This window comes from Blennius ocellaris (assembly GCF_963422515.1).
Source record: "Blennius ocellaris genome assembly, chromosome: 15".
NCBI lineage: Eukaryota > Metazoa > Chordata > Actinopteri > Blenniiformes > Blenniidae > Blennius > Blennius ocellaris.
This window is the reverse complement of record NC_137664.1, coordinates 11761072-11781231: the sequence shown is the minus strand read 5'-3', so window position 1 is coordinate 11781231 and position 20160 is coordinate 11761072. Positions and strand designations below refer to the sequence as shown.

The 20160-nt window shown below is 39.1% G+C and overlaps 1 protein-coding gene across 3 annotated transcripts in view; it reads left to right on the top strand.

Annotated features, from left to right (window-relative positions):
* The window catches only part of strbp (spermatid perinuclear RNA binding protein), a gene marked incomplete at its 3' end in the record, with an annotated part of 92671 nt that overhangs the window by 15011 nt on the left and 57500 nt on the right, over nt 1–20160 (top strand). For all 3 annotated transcript variants that reach the window (XM_080510527.1, XM_080510526.1, XM_080510528.1), the window contains exon 2: nt 16161–16281. The remainder of the gene's footprint in view (nt 1–16160; nt 16282–20160) is intronic.

Genomic DNA, 20160 nt, shown 5'->3' with positions numbered 1-20160 from the left:
GAAGCAGTGTTCAAACAACCATGAAGAGGATGTACACTTCAGCCAGTGGAGTGGGGGATGAAATAATCTCAGTCCAGAACTGAAACAATGTTCAAGCATATGAATGTTTAAAAAAACAAAAGGCTCAGACTGATCATTGTAAACAATAACAGGGTTTAGGATCTTTGATGAATTGTTATGGGTGACTTCATGTATAGTAGACAAGATGTATGATTAAATTGTTGTCACGTTTTCCTACCTCTTTTCAGACATTTTTTTTGTATGCATCTGTATTTTGGACATGTTTTGGACATATCTGAAACAAATTAATAATAATTAAGAAAAAAGCGTCATCTGCATACGTCCTGTCAACAATACCCCCATGATGGATGTGTTTCTAATGTTTTACATTCACTTGTGGACTTTTTCTGTATGCAGTAGGAATAAAATGTACAGGAAAGTAATTCACAAATAATTGACACCAAAAAAAAAGAAAAAGAAAATCTCAACGCCACAAAGTAGTTTGATGTAATATTTTAATGAGACTGTAAATCACTTTCCACACTCCAGAAAGTCTTCTGTTGTTTAAACTCTACCCAAACACATGGACTGAATGTACCATAAATGATCGCGTGCTGGTCCAACTCACTGACTTTTCACCCTCGGCTCATTAGAGTGCTACACTGGCAGCTCCTACATAGCTCACATCACTTTCACTCGCCGGCCTGAAACAAAGAAAAATGGTTAAAATCCACCCAATCATGCCGAGCCGAACATGCGCCTCCAAAGCTGGCGTATCTGACAGAAGCAACTCATTTGTAGCCGGAATTCAGAGCTCTCTTGAAGCTCCAATTTATAACCATCTTGAAACATTTCAGTTAAGACGGATACTCCAGCAGACACGGCTACAGCTCTGTGGCACTATCCGGGTGACACTCTCTTACCTGCTCGTGGCGATTATTCCATGCTCTTGGTCTGAGTGAGTGGAGACTTGACATGGTGGATATAAAGTGGGCACCTTCCCTCACTTATGACTCACTTGGTCGGAGAAACAGCATCTCAAGAGAGCCGGTGTTTGCCAGCTTTACTGCAACACCTTTTTCCGTTCCAAGCCTCGGGAGACATTGCCTCACTGCATCGGTGTCATGTCCACGTCTTTATAGAATTATTTTCTCTCGGTGGAAAGTCACAAAAAGGCAGAGAGATTTGACACTCACCCCCCATCTTACCAGCTCAGTCCCCAGCTCATGAGAGATAAAAAGAGTGATCTGTCACTAGGTATGACACTACCCTTTTGTTCTTATCAGTAAATTTGAAATTTGTGGCACCCTTTGTGGCTCTTTCATCGGTGATGTGATTTGATTCTGCAGTTTGTGCTTCATGTGGAAATAACAATACAAAGACAGTGATAGTGACTCATGTGCTTTAGTCCAAGAAAAAAAGTTGGGATTTGATATGTTTGTAACTCCGTGTTTTCAGCGGAGCAAGGTGATGTCTAAAAATCATATCATGTGAGTTCATTGATATAAAGGCACTTGAAATCATTAATGTAGGTCATCAGATTCTAGTCTTAGACTTATTAAAGTGATCTTTTCCATGCAATTTTCTCAAGTACTTGGGAGAAGTGGTAATTTATTAGAGCGATGTAATGATATGCTGTGATTGAAATGTATTTTGGAACTCAGAATTTGATCAACATTTGTGTCTGATGGCTGCTGTGTCTATTTATCCACGCTATTGAGTCCAGATGAACTATGATGAGCTGCTAAGTTCAGTTATCATTCAGTTATCGAACTACAAAGTACATTTGCTCTATATTAAGTTTCCTTGGGGATGTTTGCTCTCCATGGTGCTGAAAATATCGGTTTCATCCAGAAGTAATGATCGTCTTTGAATTGCTTTTGGCCTGATAGCTTAACATCACACTGCCATGTCTTCCTTAGGACTGCTTTTATGTGATATGTCCCCCTGCGCCGCTGACTCTCGTGCATCCTGTGCCTTATCAGATTTTCCTCTTTGAAGTTTTGTCACGTTTTGAGAGGTTTGCAGACTTATTCTCACTCGTCAGTGTGTCCCTTCATCTTGTAATGTATCTGTAGGGAATATTCAAGCATGACTCTCGAGTGCCTGTTAAAAGTTCTCTGTCAGTACAGTATATTTATGAGTAGGAATTTTTACGTTAGTATTATATTATGTATATTGGATACACGTTTAACATGTGTGACTTCTTGTAAATTCCCCTGGAGAGATATCACAAAGGTCCTCTTTCATTGAATTACACTGATATCAGAAAATCTAGTCCTGTCGTTTTTATCACCACATTAAGTTAATCAACTCGACAGCATACGTGACTGTTTATGAGTAGCTATCATTTGTGTATTTATATGATCATATTATATTATCATTTGCGTTATCATGTTTGAATATACATTTAATTTGTGCAACATAATACATTTGTGGGCGTTACAGTAGTGTAGTGGTTTGCAACTCAACAAGAAAGTGACTGGTTTGAATCTGCAGGCTAACAGTTTGCAAGGACTTTGCATGTTATCCCTGTGTTTGCCTGGGTCTTTATCTGCCTTTGGGCCCCATTATCCAAAAATAAGATTGTGGGGTAACTGGGGACTCTAAAATAGGCATAGGTGTCCATGTGTGTATGGTTCGGTTTGTTTCTGTTTATTGGCTCTGTGGATCGATCACAACTTTCCATTTTCCCCTTTTTAGCTAAAGCTGGTGGTGTTGGTTGTGTTTGGGATATATATATCAGTGTATCATTTTAGGCTTGTCTGTGTGGAATTTGAGAAACACATTCATTGCCTCTGGTGTCAAAATGCTCCATTATTTATTCTTGTTTAATCATGCGACTTCCTGTCACATCCTCACATTGAGAAAAATCGCATGCTCAGTTATTAAAGCACAGGAAGCAGAGAGCAACGGCAGGAAATGGAGTTCTGGATTACGATGCATAAGTGAGAAACAAAAAATAACTACAGCGGGCCACACCAGGTTTTATTTCCGAGGGAACAGCTATATATGCAATGGGGCATTTAATGGTGGCAAAAAAGATACAGATCACAAAGAAAACACATCAAACTACATTCGCGGCTCACCAGGGCAAAAACACTAAGCTCAAGTATAGAAATAGACTGAATAAACAACTTGCCTGCGCTGATAGAGACATACGCCAATCACAGTGATGAAAACAAGTCTGTCAAAGCTTGTCTGGTGCTGAAAAACAAGGTGTGTTCGTGCTAACCATTAATCGACCAGGCCAAACAACCGGTAAAACCTAAGCGGCGAGTGGTTTTCTAAATTAAATTAAAGGTACATGTAGAAGAGATTGCCTCTGACACATCGAGTTAGAAGGCAAATTCTATATTCAGCCTGTCTCGACATTGGATATGGCTCAAACTGGAGATCGGCTGCAGCACACAGCCTTAATTTGTGCTCGTGAGTAAAAGTTGACCTATTTTATGGAGGAATTTACAGTCTAGCACAATGTTTTTACTAGAGATGAAGAGAAAGCAGAGCGCTGAGCAGAGGGACAGTCGCTTTCTTCTTTTTGGAGCAGAAAACAACTTCCTGATGTCAGAAGAGGTGGCTCAACCCTCCATGATAAACGGTGACAATTCTGAAATGAAGAAGACATAATAACTTCAGCTTTCTGTTTCCGAGTGATCAATGATCAATCGAAGTATGACTGTAATGAATTAAACTGCATCATTCTTTCAAACAGATTTTCAAACCTTATTTGAGCCATATGTTTCTCTCTTTTTTTCATAGATTGGTTAATTAGCCATCAGTTTTGAAGTTGGCTGCTTTGCTGACACTGAGTCTTATGTAATAGAAAATAAACCTTGTAGTCCTAGGATAAATCCTGAGGTATACTTTTTTTTTTGCCTCCTCCTTAAAGCCTTAAAGAAATAAGTGGAGCATTAAAAACTATATGAAATATGCAATTTTATGACCAAGTTAGTTCTAAATGAAACAGAGACAAACTGAAATGATAAAATAGGATGTGTTAGTGAAGACAGTTGCAGACTCCACGAGCACAAAACGAATTATACTTTGCTCAGCTGTTCACATTGTTCCTGTTTTAAAGCAGGACTGACAGTAATGACAGCAGATTTTTGGATTTGCCAGCCTTGTGGTTGGTCATAAAGTGACTTTATTGTTATAATGCTTGTGGACTTCAAACTGTAACTTGTAAATGTTGTTGTAATTGATGAATCACACTGTTTCCTGTGCTTTTTGTTCCATTTACAAATCATTTTAGCTTTGAAACCACACTGTGATTGATTGTTTAAAGCAGCTGTAGAAAGATATTTACAGCATATATGGTGTCAGTGCAGACAGGAGTTGCAGGGTTCTATCATGGTAGAGTTACACATGGAAACTCACAATAGTATATGATTGCAAAGGTTCAGGGAAGCTGCTTTTGCTGCAAACTTTGTCCCCGTGAGTAACTGTTTTCTTGCACAAGTGAAATGAAACACAAATCACTGTCCTATTTATTTGCATCAAGTCTAACTCTACACTTATCACTCTATTTTTAAGACTTTCCTCTCACTTTACTGCATAAATCCGACATCAGGGAGCTCCCCATAACTTGTCCACGTTCCGTAGTAAAACCAAACTCTAACAATTTAATATCTTCTGCTTACACATGCAAAAATGCAGAGAAGGCTGATAGAAGGCAGTTGCTTTCTCTTTGACACCTTGTGCATTTAAGTGTTGTCAACCATCCTCTGTAGCAACACTGGTGCAGTGTTTCCTCAACTAAAAATCCTGCATGACAAGGATGATGTTATGTTTTGCATGTTCACCAAATTTGCTTTCAGTTTAAAAGACCGTAGTGTATTACTGCGAGACTCATTTAGCCACTATCCATATAAATGTGATCCTGCTATCACCCTGCTATGTCCATGTCAGCATTGCATGTTCACTCCAATACGCAAACACATGGAGCTGTTGGTTTGGACTAAACACAAATACAGCAGGTGGTTAAGATGCAAAGATATGGAACCCAGGAGGACTGCTGCAGTGCACTACATATGCTGAAGTCAGCTCTGGCTATTTCTGTTGCCTCAAGTGAGCCAGCCAAGCAGCAGCCCTACCCATTTCGGACCACGGCTGCAGGTTAATCCATTCAGCCTTGCATTTCTTAATGACTTTAATCTATGGTCTCAACTGTAAATATCATTTGCCTTAATCAAGGCATGTGTACACGTTACAACTCCTTGGTTTCATTTATGGCCTCCTCGTGAAGACACGGTCGGAAATCTAAATGTAGTTGTGAGAAAAACGTTGTTGCATCTTTGAAATGCTGCAAGATAAAAGTGATAATGAATTGACCTTCACTAAGAGGCAATTTGCATACCCACTTTTTACATGACTGCCTACCTTTCCCACAAAAAAAGGGCAATCCCATATTAGGTTGTCTTGTAGATATATGACTCTGGCTAACACACACACACACACACACACACACACACACACACACACACACACACACACACACACACACACACACACACGCCTAATGCAATACAGTACCCTGATGAATAGTTTGCAAAAATAGTTAGTATGCTTTCAGCACGCTTCATCAATAAAGATTTAATTACTGCTCAGAATTGCTGACCATTGCATGTTATATGGTTTATGGGTTTCTGCTATGGCTGCGGTGTTGGCTGGGGAAACGGGAACAAATGCAAAAATACAGCAGAGCGGGACGCATTCGGTGCATGTGATTACATTTTCTGGATTAAAAACCATGAAAGTGAAACTATGTGATGCTTCATGTTTGTCTTGCCAATATTAAATATACTCTTGCATAGCCAAGCTGTGCATAAGTGTCTAAAATAGTTTACTGTTCCCAGTTATGAAAACAATTTTTTAATCCTCAGATCTTTAACTCACAGTAGCTGGATACACATTAGGGAAAAGCTGGGTTTCGCACGTACAGTCAGTAAGGAGCAAATGGGAAACGAAGGTTTTGGAAAAGACTGAAGGTGGTATTATTCTCACACATAACTGATCGGTTTCCAGGTGCTCCACAGAGAGGCAGCAAGAGAATATAGTCTGAAAGCGGTGCTGGAAGCTTGCTTGCTTCTGCGCGATGCTTTGCCAAACCCATGCTGTGTTGTGCTGGGCTCCCCTATTCAGGCAGTGATATCGGATGGCTTTGGTGGGTGGGAATGAGACAAAGTGTGGACAGAAGGCGCTGAACAATCAGGCCAATGGACATGATGCATTAGTAATGTGAATAAATAAGGGAAGAAGTCCAAAAGGAGAAAAGAGAAGATGCAAAGGAAGGAAGAAAACAATAAAGGAATGTGTCTGAAGTCCTTGTAGAAATAATTGAGCAATTCAAAATACAACGTTGTTGTAAATTGGTTTGTGCATTAACCAAATGAAAGTCTAATTAAATGTTTTTCTTGAATGCACATTAAATTGCCCCATTGTTTTATAAGAGCGCGATATCACATTAAGTTGTGATTATAACATGGCGAAGCAGTCGAGTCTGATGCATGCCACCGATATTAAAACTGTGTGTGCCACATTAACTTAAGAGTATCAGTCAATTTTACTATTATTGCCACTGATTCAAGAAGTGTCACATTGGTTAACTTCAGGGTAATTAGGTGGCTTATGCTTAATAGATGAACTTGCAGTGCAATACAGACCGGCTTTAATTGCATTTTCGCTTGTGTAGTCAGCATACAGTGGGAGAAAAAGAAAAAAAGATAGACCGTGAAGGAGAGCAGGACAGGGGGAGTGGGGTTAATTGCCAGAGAGGAACTTGGGAGCAGAATGTGAGAGAAGCTTGCGAGTCGATGTGATAAAGTCGAGACTGTGTTTATTAGCGGAGGAGTGAAAGGAGGAGGGTGTAAACAAAGGAGCCAGAGATGGCGGAGAAGAGGGAGACAAAAAAAAGATGCGACGAGGGTGGGGCAAGGATGGTCCAGTAGAAAGATGGATGGATAGATGAACTGTACAAATATGTGGAGTGGAGGCGCACAGAGATTACAGTTCGAGGTGAAGAGAGGCTGACTCCTGCCTCAGACTGATACCACAAACTGAGTCAATGCTCTCTCTCTCTGTCTCTCTGTCTCTCTGTCTCTCTCTCTCCGTCTTTCCCTCTCTCTGTGGGAATTCTCTGACCCAGTTAGCTCCTCCACCAAGCACAGCGGCAGCAGAGTTATTTTTACATATTACCAGGAGACAATACTTTGTCCTCTGATCGTCCTCTCCTCGTACCGTTTGCTCTCCTCCAGTCTTCTCCTCCTCCATCTTAACAGTTTCCATCCTTTCCTCTCGTGCCACTCTGTTCCTGTCCCCCCCCCCCCCCCGTTTCTATATTTGGCTTGATTTGCTTTGATCGTTCGTCCTCCTTTAGGGATGCAGAGATCAATCAGCTCCCTGCTGTGTTTGGTGCGGGATATCAGCCGGATTCTTAAATATCGTCACAATATTCAGAGAGAAATGACAGATGATCATGCACATAAACAAAAGCATATCATATGCTTGATAGGTTTTTAGATAATGTTTCATATCTCTCGCATCAAATATTTAATGACATTATGCATTTCGGACTTGTGATAATATCAGATAATTGATTGAAACATGAGATGTTTCCTGTAATGAAGGGTACATCTGGATTACATCACACCTTTGGATATCATTAATATCAATATCACCATTTTATAAGTATTTCTCATTATATTTGTGATAATTGTCATTTCAAAGTCAGAAATTGGAGGCCTATATTAATGCTGTCAATAAAAATGATTTAGCTACACATTTTTGTTGATATTTTTTTTCCCGATAAATTAATGTGATTATGACGTTTCAATCGGGACCAAACTCTCAGGATCTCCTCTCCTCTCCTCTCCTCTCCTCTCCAGAGAGTAAGGGGACAGGGAGTGTGTCGACAGGTCATCTATTCGCCTCCTAATGATGATGGATAGCAGGACTGCAGAGAGCTGGGACAGGGAGGAAAGTGGAGCGATGCAGCGAGATAAAGCAATGGCAGCACAATAAGAGACGACTGCGTCTATATTTGTGGGCTGGCGGGCAGATGGTGGGAGTTTTAGTGATATGTTGATCCTCGAGTGTCGATATTACTCTCGTCGACTACCTGATAGCAAACAGACGCACCTGCAAGGTGACATCTGGCAAAGTTCGCACTTGCATCATGGGTGTGCACACTCTCATCCATCTCTCTCAGTCCTGACTTCCTCCGACCTGCTGATATTCTTGTCATATATATATATATATATATCCACACCATCACTATATAAAGGACATAGAGATATTTTACTTCAATTTGGCAGTGAGATTTCCGTTTGTATAGTAGTGTAGCAAAACTATGCAAGCAAAAACTCACCTTAATGTTAGCACATTGTGTTCATACCATCGCTTAGCAGAACTTTTCAAGGCAAAAAAAAAAAAAAATCTGTCATTTTTCTGCATGTTTATGAAAGAAACATTTTTTATTTCAGGATTGTCGCCACAGCTCAAACGCATTTCTCTCTCTACTATGTGATGCTATTGTATTAAGAATATGTGTGACAACTGAAATGCAGCATGAGAACAGGTCAAATCATGTCACGTCCAGCTTCAGGAAAACAAGCTGAAATATTACAAGCGGCCATAACACGACAGATATAAATTCTGTCGAAAGCTTTAACAGGTGAGGTTTTAACAAATATATATTTTGAATACTATCAATTGCCTTTAACTACGCTCTTAAATTGCTCTGCGATATTTGTGCCCCTTTGTTAGGTTTTCAATACTTGTAATTCAGGTTGTAATGCTTACACACTGATAATAAAGTAGAGGTCAGGTTGCTACTTTTCATGTGCGCCTTCAGTGAATGGGACGGCTCGCGGGGGATGTCACATTGCTGCAGACCGCCTCCTTACTCTGCAGAGCTCACCTCTCTGCTATCTCACACCTTCCCATCACAGACCTCCAATGGGAGTGTGAATGTAAAGTTGACAGTGAGGAAGTGTTAAGACCCCATCTGGTAGGATTACCACACAGCATACATATTACACACACACACACACACACACACACACACACACACACACACACACACACACACACACACACACACACACACACACACACACTGGTGAATTCGCACCCTTCCTAAAGTACAGACATGGAGGCAGGCTGTAGCTATGGCAACCTAGAGAGAAGGGAAATGATTGGGTAAGGCTTGATTTGTTAAAAGCTACAGTATGAAGCCGAGGGCAAGTGTTAGTCACTGTTGTAGTGTTTGTGTGCGTGTTGATCCAAGTTTGTGAGGGAAACACAAGGAGTCAAATCCTGCCTTCCTTCCTCCTCTTCCTGTCGGTCTTTTCATGATCTGTTTGAGGGGTCCGTCAGTGGTAGAGGCCTGACGTAGGGTGTGCACAGCCACCGATACTGTGGTCCATAACGCTGGAAAGAGACTGAATCCCATCCAGTGGTTAAAAACACTTGCTTGATTAATTGAGTGAATTGAAACACTTTGTAGCGATAATACAAAACAGCTGCAACGTCAAATAGGCCATAAAAAGGGCATGATGTCTTACTGAAAGGCTGGTGTGTCCTCATTGTTTGTCCTCTCAGGTCAACTCACCATTTAGTGTTTTGTAGGCAACTTGTATAATTTTGTTACGCCTATAGATCATCTCTGATCAGAAAAGTTAAATCTTACTATGCACTTTTTTTTTTTTTTACTGCATTGCAGATTTGTTGATGTGTCAAAAAGATATAAAACTAATAGTTGCTGCAGGAGGAGTCAAATATTAGTCTTTTCTAGCTTGGAATCATGAATTAATAAATAGAAAACAAGTTTTCATGCCCATGCATTAGTTTAAAAGTTAATACAGTGACCTGCCACATTGAAAAATGTCATAACATCCAACATTGAACCGTACAAAACAACTTTGCATGTGGCAAAATGTGCAGCACGAGATTTAGAGTTCATCATCAGTTCATCAGTTCCATCCTCTGATTTAGACATAAATCTAAGCACTTATACTCTCTAATCTCATTACAACACACCAATATCAACACACACACAAGCCATGTGTTTATCTACAAATGACCCATCACAAATACATCTTTTAGCATCGCTGTGCTCTGATGTGTCTGTACAAGTGGTTTAACGAATGAGTGAATCTATGATCCAGTCCTCTTTCCAACCACCTTCAAACATGCATGTAAAAGCCTGCTTAATTTGTGATTCTGATCATATGAGCGTGAAAAGCAGCTTTACTGTCAGTACAATAATTACCTGAGTTTTAGTGCAGAGGTTGTGATGAAATATAGAGACGTAGCAGCTGTGTGAACAGAACATGGTGAAAACATGGTAACAGAGCATTTCAAAGTGCAAAAACCTTCAGTCCACATCAATAATAGATCAAATACATTATTTTTAATATTCAATTTAGAACTGGACCAAGTTTCACCACTGTTGAGAAATTTTAAGCATGAGTCCCCTATTGCTAAATGAAGTTCCTTTGAGTACACTCACATATTCACCAGTTAAAAGCTTTATTCAGGACACGTAAACAAGTTCACAGAATATACATAATAATAATAATTTATTTAAAACTAGTAACTTTTATCATTATACAAACGCTAGCACAGACGTCTCCACAATCAGTCCGGGTTTCTTTCAAAATCACGCAGAGAAAAGTTTTCACAGGATTTTGGGAAAAAAATGTTAATATTTTAAACAAGGCTATTTCTGCACTGTTCAGATCTCAACCAGCAACTAATGCTGATTAAGTTTATGCAGATATCTGTGATATACTGTGGTGTTTTTTTAGTGCTGAGGCTTGGTGTCTCATCCAGCACCTTTACTTGACTCTCTCCATAAAACAAAACAAAATAACCCAAAGTAAACTGAAATGGCTGTCCGTGCGTCTTTTAGGTTGTTTTTTTGGGGGTTTTTTTGCCAGAAAACATTTTTTGCATCCCATTTCTGCCGAGTCCAGATGCCATCATCCTTTTTTACACTCTTTTTTTCTGCACTACAAAGAGTAAGAGAAGCTCTTTGATCAAGAGTAAAGGGATACAATGCTGAAAAAGCATTACATTGTCTCTGCTTCTGAATAGAAGCCATCCCTTCTCTAATTGGGCCAGGGACTTAAGAAAATGTTGAGTTTTTTTCCAAACCCAACATAAGACATGTCCTTTTTTCTGTCGGTGTCACAGTGATAGCTTTCACCGAAATGTGTCTCACGGCCAACCTGCAGTGCAGTCTAATCGTTTAAGCGTGTTCATCTTTAAGCGTGAGTTGTTTTATTCTCAAACTGAAAATTTCGGATTCAATTTATAAGTAACTGCTATTTGACTCTTCTCTGCTGCTCCTGACAAAGAAGGCATGCAGTCGGCAGTAAATTACTCTGCAATGGCTGCATGTGTATGAGCTTGAATTGCTTTATATTGTTGAGTGGAAGGAGGAAGAGCAGGACTTCCTGACTCACAAGCATGAAGAACAGGGTGAGCGTGGAAACTCCCTGGCACGACACTCCTTTAATCATCCTGTGACATAGTTGTGCTGCGTTGTGGCTCCAGAAAGGATGCAACCCCTTCACCGACCCATAATCCTCCCATTGCCTTCTCTCCCATGCATTCATATCATCTTTGTATTGCCTTCACCCTCCTTTTGTTTCCTGATTGGTCTTCGGAAGGTAAGCCTGAGTCAGATTAGATCTGTGGGCCGGACCACCTCTTACACTCTGAAAGTATAGTAATATAGAACCAATTCTAGGGTCTCCTCCTGTGTGTGGGTGTGTGTTTGTACGTCGGAGACTTTTTGAATTGTTATCTTCACCTTAGACGAGCAAATGCACAGCCTTTGTACACAAACAACACTGGGGTCTCAGAAGACCTTATTTGATTTGGAAAATTGTTGTTTATGTTCCTCGAATTCACTTAAATTGGATGTGTGCATGCCAGAGCATTGGTGTAATGAAAATGATTTACAAAGAAGATTATGCGGATTAGGATTACGTGTCATATTCTTAAATTCAGAAAAGTGGTTAGGGACACCCCATCACATCACAGTTACTATTGAATTGTATGAATATTAAAAAGGATTGTCTTTTTAAATGTATTCCACAAATTGAATAGCGAAACACATTTGAAATGAAATGGTCTATTATATTTTGATGAAAGCACCCTGGTGTTTCACAGTGGGATCAGCTGATGTGCTTCCCATGTCATGTCAATCTCACTTAGGCTGCAAGAAAAAGTCTCAATGACTCAATTTTCCACAAACTGCAATATTAATATTATGATCTGTTTAATATTCAAACAAGCAGAATTTTCTAATAGGATTCATGCCAAAAATGTTCATACGAGCCATAAGATCTAGTGAAGTGTGAAAGTAGAAAAAGTCTGGGCATTTTCCCAACATCATGTTTTAAGGTAAAAGAAATAAGCGTAGGGTAAAATTGTGAAGTATTTTATCAAAAATACACAGGTTTCAGACCTCAGTTTGTTGTACATGCAATAGAGATGACTAAATGCAACAGTTGTGACAGTTGCATATTCAAATCTTAGTGCAAAATCAGATGTTTACATAATTTTTTGAGTTTTATTTAGTGGTGGTCATCATCTAACACCCCTGATCTTGAGCATAGTTCTATATGTATGCTACTTTAAGACAGAGTGTAATGATTTAATGGTATTTTTGTGATCACAAAACTCCTGGAAAAATGATTTAACATAAAAACTTAGGGCTTGATGATGTATACTTTTCTGAAATTGTCGCATTAAAAACTATATCTGCAGAAGGACTAATATTTTTTGTAATTAGAAAATATTCATAATCATGGGATATGAGATATATAGGGGTGTCAGACCTTGTGAGCTATAAGGTTTACTTGCAGAATTCATCATTACATTGTAAATGTTCCAATTTACAAAATGTTGCACCTTATGCACAACACTTACTCCATGAAAACCCAAGAGAGACTCTGTTTTGATGGTCTTATGACACTGAAAAACTCTTATAATGAAGGAAAACCATTGATTTCATGAGGGTTATGTGACTGTCTGCAGAGCTGTTTTTAGCTATGTTTGTTGTTGATCTGTGGGTTGTGGATGTATTATATGTGTATCACACTTATACGTCATTAGTTTGTCAACAAGATATAATACCAAAGTGAATTTCTTTCTCAAAAATGTTACAATATTTAATAGGTAGTATTGTTGGGAAAAATTACATGTGGATTTCAGGTGTTACTTTACAACACAATTGATAAAGTAACATAGAGTAACACTCTGCAAACCAACTCTTGGTAATCACTAATACTCACCTGTAATATATTCTAAAAGTTCATTATTTGAGCACAGTAAAAAAATGATCTATTCAACCCTGCTAATGGCTGCAGACTCGACTGGTGAAACAGCTTCTTTTATCTGTGGTACTGAGTGTTTCACAAATACAAAAGCATGGCGAAGGCTCCTATACTCACTGATATCCAAGTACAAGTGTCTGCAAAAGATGAAGGTTGGGAGGTTGTTTAATGTATCCCATGAATTAAGAGGCTCGTGGGTGAGTTGGTTCCTTCTCATGCTTGTGAAAATTCGCAGCTTAATGGTTGGAGTGAAGGAGAGTGCCTATAGCTTTACTCCAGGAGAGATGGAGTACCTTTCCCTGTTTTCATCACCAAAGTGGAGGGGGGCTGGGCCACTGTAGATGAAACCACACACACACCTACGTCATTGGTTTGCGTGTAGATTTTCTAATTTGCAGTCCACTACATTCTGAATTTGGGCGATGCATGTTTCTTGTTATAGACAGTCACCTTGTTGACTTGTGATGAACAAGCTTTATATATTAGTGCTTGTGATTCACGCACTAAATGGAGTTCATATACCACCTGCTGTGACGTGAATTATGCTGCTGTTCATGCTCCATTACACCGTTGCCTCCGAGTGTGACACCTGGATTCTTTTTCTCACCATCGGTAATTGTGCACAAGTGAGATGTGAAGGATCGACAAATTAAATAATGCTGATGACAGAAGGTTTGTTACTCCTTCCCATGCACAGTCTATTGAGAACACGCACCAGTCACTGGAGATCATTATCTGACAGCAACTGAAGTGTCTCTATTAACCCCTGTACAAGTACTCTCCTGCAGAGAGAACAAAGACAAGTCTGCGACTTGATGGGGGTTTCGTCTCCTCACCTCAAAATAGACCAACGTACCTGTCAGAGGTGTGAGAAATGATTTGAAAGTTGAAAATCCAAGCCGTACTTCACCTCTCCAATATAAGATTGTTGTAACTTCAGTAAAAATCTTGATCTTTGGATCTATGGTGTATTAACATTAACATCACATTTGTTATCATTACAATGTTTTGCATCATTTGCTTGAACTCGAGTCTACTCTTTTTTTTAAAAATTTGCTCATAATAATGCTCTTAGGTTTGCCTTGCTTGTTATTGATGGGTTACTATACTGACTAAATCCATAAAAGCTATTCATACCAATTAACTCCTTGCTTTGTTTTGCAAGGAGCCATGTTTGTATTCTGCATCAAATACAAAGTGCTAAATAAAGGTTTTTCTCTCCACATCCTGTATGATAGACTCTTTCAAATTCCTCCTGCTGTCAGAAGTAAGACAAATGCAGAGACCTTGCAGAGGATAAGCCAGTTTTTTTTTTTTTGTTGTTGTTGCAGTTTTTCTATGTCAGAGATTGTTTATGTTTGCAAGATTGTCATAATGCAGACGTGGTGGAGTCAACTGCATTGCCATGAAGGTTTGACATGCAGGATAAAGTCAGATTTATCACTGACATCACTGACGATATAAAAATGCAAAACAGAGTGCTGCAGTTGAGTTTGTGAAGAACTTTTGGATTTCCTGGTCAGAACCCACTGATTGTTGCCACCACAAGAACATGAACACATTTCTTTGCTCTTGCGGAGTTTGTATCCGCCTATAATCTTGTCTGCACCAACTGCCATGTATTGGGGTATTTGTGTTTCCTCATGTGTGTGTATGAATGGTAGTCAGATATGAACAGGAACCAGTTTGTCTTGCCGAACAATAACTTGCATCGTACCAACCAACACCTATGTCAGTAATGCTCATCTGTCAAAGGTGTGACTGCTTCCCCCGAACGACAAGCAGCGACTGTCCATGTTTGTTTTGCTCTGATATTATTGACCGAATCTCAGCCTCTTATTTTTCGGAGGGTGTGTCAGAGTCAGTTTGTCGTATCTGGTTTGTCATGATCGTCACTGTCAATCTCTTTTGTTCTTTGTGCAGGGAGGGCCATGACATGATTACATAGCATCTCAAAGGGCTGGGATTTATTGTCTTTAACTCACTGCCTGCGAAGTGTTTAGATTATATCTGTTTTTGCACACTCTTCAGGTTAGGGTTATAAGGCAAAAGTCCAAATCACTTTGTTTGCTATATGTAAAGAACTGTTGAGCCATGCTCAACTTTCTATCACAGGTCTTCAGAGTGTGTCACTGTTTTTGTGCCATGCTGTATAGACAGTGTATTATATAAGCTTCATCAAGTGATTAATGCTGAGCAAATTTTGCAAATAAGCCAAGAGCCGGCTTTTTTTCCCCCAAGTCAGACTTGTCTCGGAGGAGTGATTGGAATTATCTCTGAAATTTTGCAATGCAGTGCCGTGCATTTCACCCCATTCTCTGCAAAACTGTCTCTATGCTAAGCAAGAATAAAAAGTGAAAGCGACACGCATGCAAATGAAATGGCAGCGCCAGCCTCCTCTCTTGAGGCAGGGTTTCAATTTTCTGCTCTGTGAAAGTTCAGGATTTTATTTTCCTACTTTCTTTTTTCTGTTATCTATCCCCAGTTCACTTTTCTCTTTCTGGAGATGTTTGGAGGGAGTAAATAGTGAAATGACAGTGCACCACTGCTGTATGCAAAATATGCGACTCCACAGGAATTAAAAATGCATTTTCCAGAGAATATATTAGATGTTTTCTCCTCTAATTGTTTCACAGTTTTCTTTTTTGCCACACAAAAATATTTTGTTATTCCACGTGTTTGGGTATTTGTTATTTTGAGCCTTTTTGCAGCGCTTTGTCTCCTTTGATTGACTGAAGTCAACTTGAACATGATCCTTAACTGCTGTTGACGTGATCTCCGCCAACCTTTGAACTTGTGTCTTCTCAGGTACTGAACCCTGCCTGCTCTGACACCGCGACTCCAGACAGACGGACTGGCTGACAAGCCTCTGGGGGGAAAAAAAAGAAAAAAAGAGTGGGCATATATGCAGATAGGACGACAAAGATAGGTGAGTGAAACAAATAATGGAATCAATTCTTATCTCTAGCTATCTCTCTATTCTCTCTCTCTCGCCCTGTAACTGACGGGGTCGGTAGCTCATTGTTTACACTGCAGCCCAATAACCCAGAAAACAAGTGAGGCCCTGTGGCATATATGTTGGTTTACATCCCTGCTGAGCCAAAGACTCCGTGTTGATCTGTGGCTCTGCACATGCATTATTGCATCTTATGTCTTCTGTTACAAGCTCGAGTTAACACGGAAAGAGAGTGGAGAATATTGCTTTGATCAGAGAGGATGGGAAACGCTTTGTGAAATCTTGCAAAGAAAGCAATCAAACATCGAGAGGGTTTTTTTTGTCTGATAATGTTGAAGATCGCAGAAGGAAGAGGAGGTAAATATTCAGTGCCATTTTAAGATTTAGAGTGCATAGTGGGAATACCTGCATTGGCTTTATAATGCACAAGGGAAATTTAAATGTTACGCAGCGTTTAAAATGTTTTTGTGTTGCGAAGCGAAATCTGTGTGTAGTTTTCTATGCAATTTAGCAAAGATGTTTTAGTAAAACTTAAGCTTTGGAAAAGATATATGGCTGTTTTTGTCCCACTAACATGTTGACAGCTGAACATAGAATAAACTGAGATATTGTGCATTTTTGGGGGGGTTTTCTTGGTCTATTAATATTTTCATTCTTTTGTATTATTATTATAGCAAATATGTGACTCGACTACAATACATTCTCAATTCACTTTCAAAAACTGCACAAATGACCTATTTTAAATTTTTAATGAGCTCATAGCCCTAATTATTTATTACCTGATGGCCAGAGTGTAGAAGCCACGAGGTCAAAAATAGACCAAAAAGCAGAAAGTCAACAAACAGCTTCTCTTGTGAAGCGCTGCTCATGGAAACTGCAGATGCACACATGATGGAAAAAAAAAAACCTTGCTGATGAAACTATTGTTACAGTTATAGTTACAACAGAGAGAGACATAAACCACATCCTCAGCCAACAGCAGTTATAGAACCAAATAACATGAGCAGTTTCCACCAAACGTAGGAGTAAAATAATAAGTACATAAAAAAATAAAGATGATTAGTTTGGGTGATTATATTTAGGAACTATTATATCAAAGACATTAAAGGATGTACATTACTGTTGCACCAGATTAAAATCTCTAATAAAGTACGTTGGGCAGATATGTACAAAATAATAGTTAGCATAGCATGGTAAAATAGTTTTTCTGGTTAGGACTGCCAGACTTATTTATCAGAAGTATTTTATGTTTTTAGATTTGTAAATATATTTAATAAATATATAACAATATACAATGAATAAATATTGTAGTTTTTCTGGTTACACTTGTGAAAATAATTTCAGCAAGTTCCATCCTCATTTCATTTTGGACATTGTTTTGCTCCAGTAGTTTGTATTAGTAGAACTTGATTCATGATCTTGTGCTTTTCTTTTTCATATCACAAAGTAAATATAATCAGGTAGGCAACAGAGAATTATGAGGTTTGATGCTACAGAAAAAAGTGATAAATCCGTCATTGCGATTTGCTGTTGCTCTGCTCATGCTTATAAACTTTACAAGAATACATCAGTGGCAATATTCCTGCAATAATAATTATAGTAATAATATTGTGTGTAATTGCTGTCATTACCCATATGTCTGCTTACCTGCTCATTTTCACACTCTTCTATTTATGTTTTCACCACACTACACCCTTAATACAGAACAAACCCCATCATTCATTTGTGGTCTTGTGTCAGTGCTCTGGCTGCACACTGACAATGCATTTAAATTGAACAGGTTCTGTGATCACAGTGGGTCAGCGGCTGTGGTCCTGGTGGTTGTCCAGTTCACTCTCTTCTTTGGTAAACGGCCTACTTATGTATGTAAAGTAGCTTTTATGCAATTCAGCCAGCGGCCTTCCCCACTATCATCTCAGTGGGAGTGTTTTGGGGTCTGCGTGTATGTGTTTATGTGTAAATAATTGATTGCTGTAGAGGTTTAGCAGACCGGTCGTGAGGCCGAACCAGACAGAAAAATGGGTTCCTTTGCTCTTCTTCACAGCGTAGCTGACATAACTGCACAAAGCCTGATTTTCCTCAGTGGAGTTGTGTTAATTCAGTGAATTTCATTCATGTCAGCGCTGCTGAGAGGATTAGTCCATGAATCACCGAATCATAGAAAATCTATAGACACAATCATCACCAGCATATTTGAAAAAAAAAAAAAAAAAAAACAGGACTCTGAAATGGTTTCAAGCGATGACACAACATTGATTCAAACTTCTGAAAAGTGAGGGTTTGTTGCTTTCATTCATTCACTCTTTCTGAGAATTGTACAATTGTTGATATATTCAATACAATATAATTAAAGTAATGTAAACATATGTATTAGATTGTTTAGATTCATTCTCCAGTATGATGTAAATCTGATGAAGCTGAAAAGAATTGTTGCATTGATTAGAAGCAACAGTCTTTGGTGTTTGTGAACCCGGTGTCGCATTGTAAACAGAGCCCCATAGAATATGGACCCTCCCCTTAATATTTGCACTGAAATGCTCATACGGTACATTTTAACCACACAAATAAATATCTCCATAGACAACAAAATACAATGGGTAGTTAATCATAATTCTATTATAGATCAACTATTAAAGAGGTTCCAAGTGACCACACATGCTCTTCAAGAACATGCCTTTGCGTGATGGTGCAGATTGAGGTGGCAGATTTTCTATGTCATAGAAAATGGACATGGGTACTATAGTCTACATTAAATACAAGAGGTACAGAATCTATGTCATAGGAGATGTACCTAAGTACCATAATACATATTTTATATAGGAGGCCCATATCTTGTGCCAGAGAAAATTGACCCTGGATCGACAGTATGCATTAAATACAAGGGGTATAGGATCTATGTCATAGGAAATGGACCTAGATAATATAATACACATTTTATTTCATATTAATACAATAAAATATTTATAGACATGTTCCATTTTCAAGTCATTAAACATCCGTTTCCTCGTCAAGAACATTATCATATGCAAATTTTTGTGTGGTGTCAATACTCTATAGTGGAGGAGGCCTCCATATTCAATACTACACCGGCTGGTATTATGTTGGATACATTTACCAGAATGAGAGGTGGACCGTCTTGATCCCGGAGGGCCACTTTTCAGATTTCCGCGTTCCACTTCCAGCATCAACATACCTGATCTCAATGAGTGACTTGTTGGAAAGCGTTTTGGCTGAGTTTTGCACTGACACATTCATAAAGTGTGTGTTAAATCAAGGAGACCTTAAAAACATGCAAGACCTCGACCCTGCTGGACTCAAGGGCCCACCTCAGCTCTGTACAAGTGGGACAGTATAACTTAACTCAACACTCAGTGTCTGCAGATGCCAGTGCTTTTAGCTGGCCCGGTGTGGCTATAAATTTTGATGTCAGCGTCTCAATGCACACTCACAAAAAACAAAGTGAGAACAAGAGGATCAAGCTGCAGGAAGATATTTGTCCAAAGGAACAAAGGGAAATGCAGTGTGTGTGTTATTTCCCTCTTTTGTGGCTTTTAAGGTATTAGCACACAACACCTGTGAAGCTCCACCTCTTGTTTACCATGTTTAGACGTGTTTGTTAAAGGTGCCGATGTGGTTTTATAGCTTATTAGGGATATCGCAGAGTCAAGGTTAAACAGTTGTGAAGGTTAAGCTGAAAGTAAATTCATTGCAACAACATGAAGCCCTAACAAATATATTTTTTCTGTTTTTTTCCATGCAATTTAGATTGGAAAAACTACAACATCTTTCGGGTTTCAGCCCTCTGAAGGTCACCTCACTGGTATTTTGATACCTGGCTCTCTCTCTCTCTCT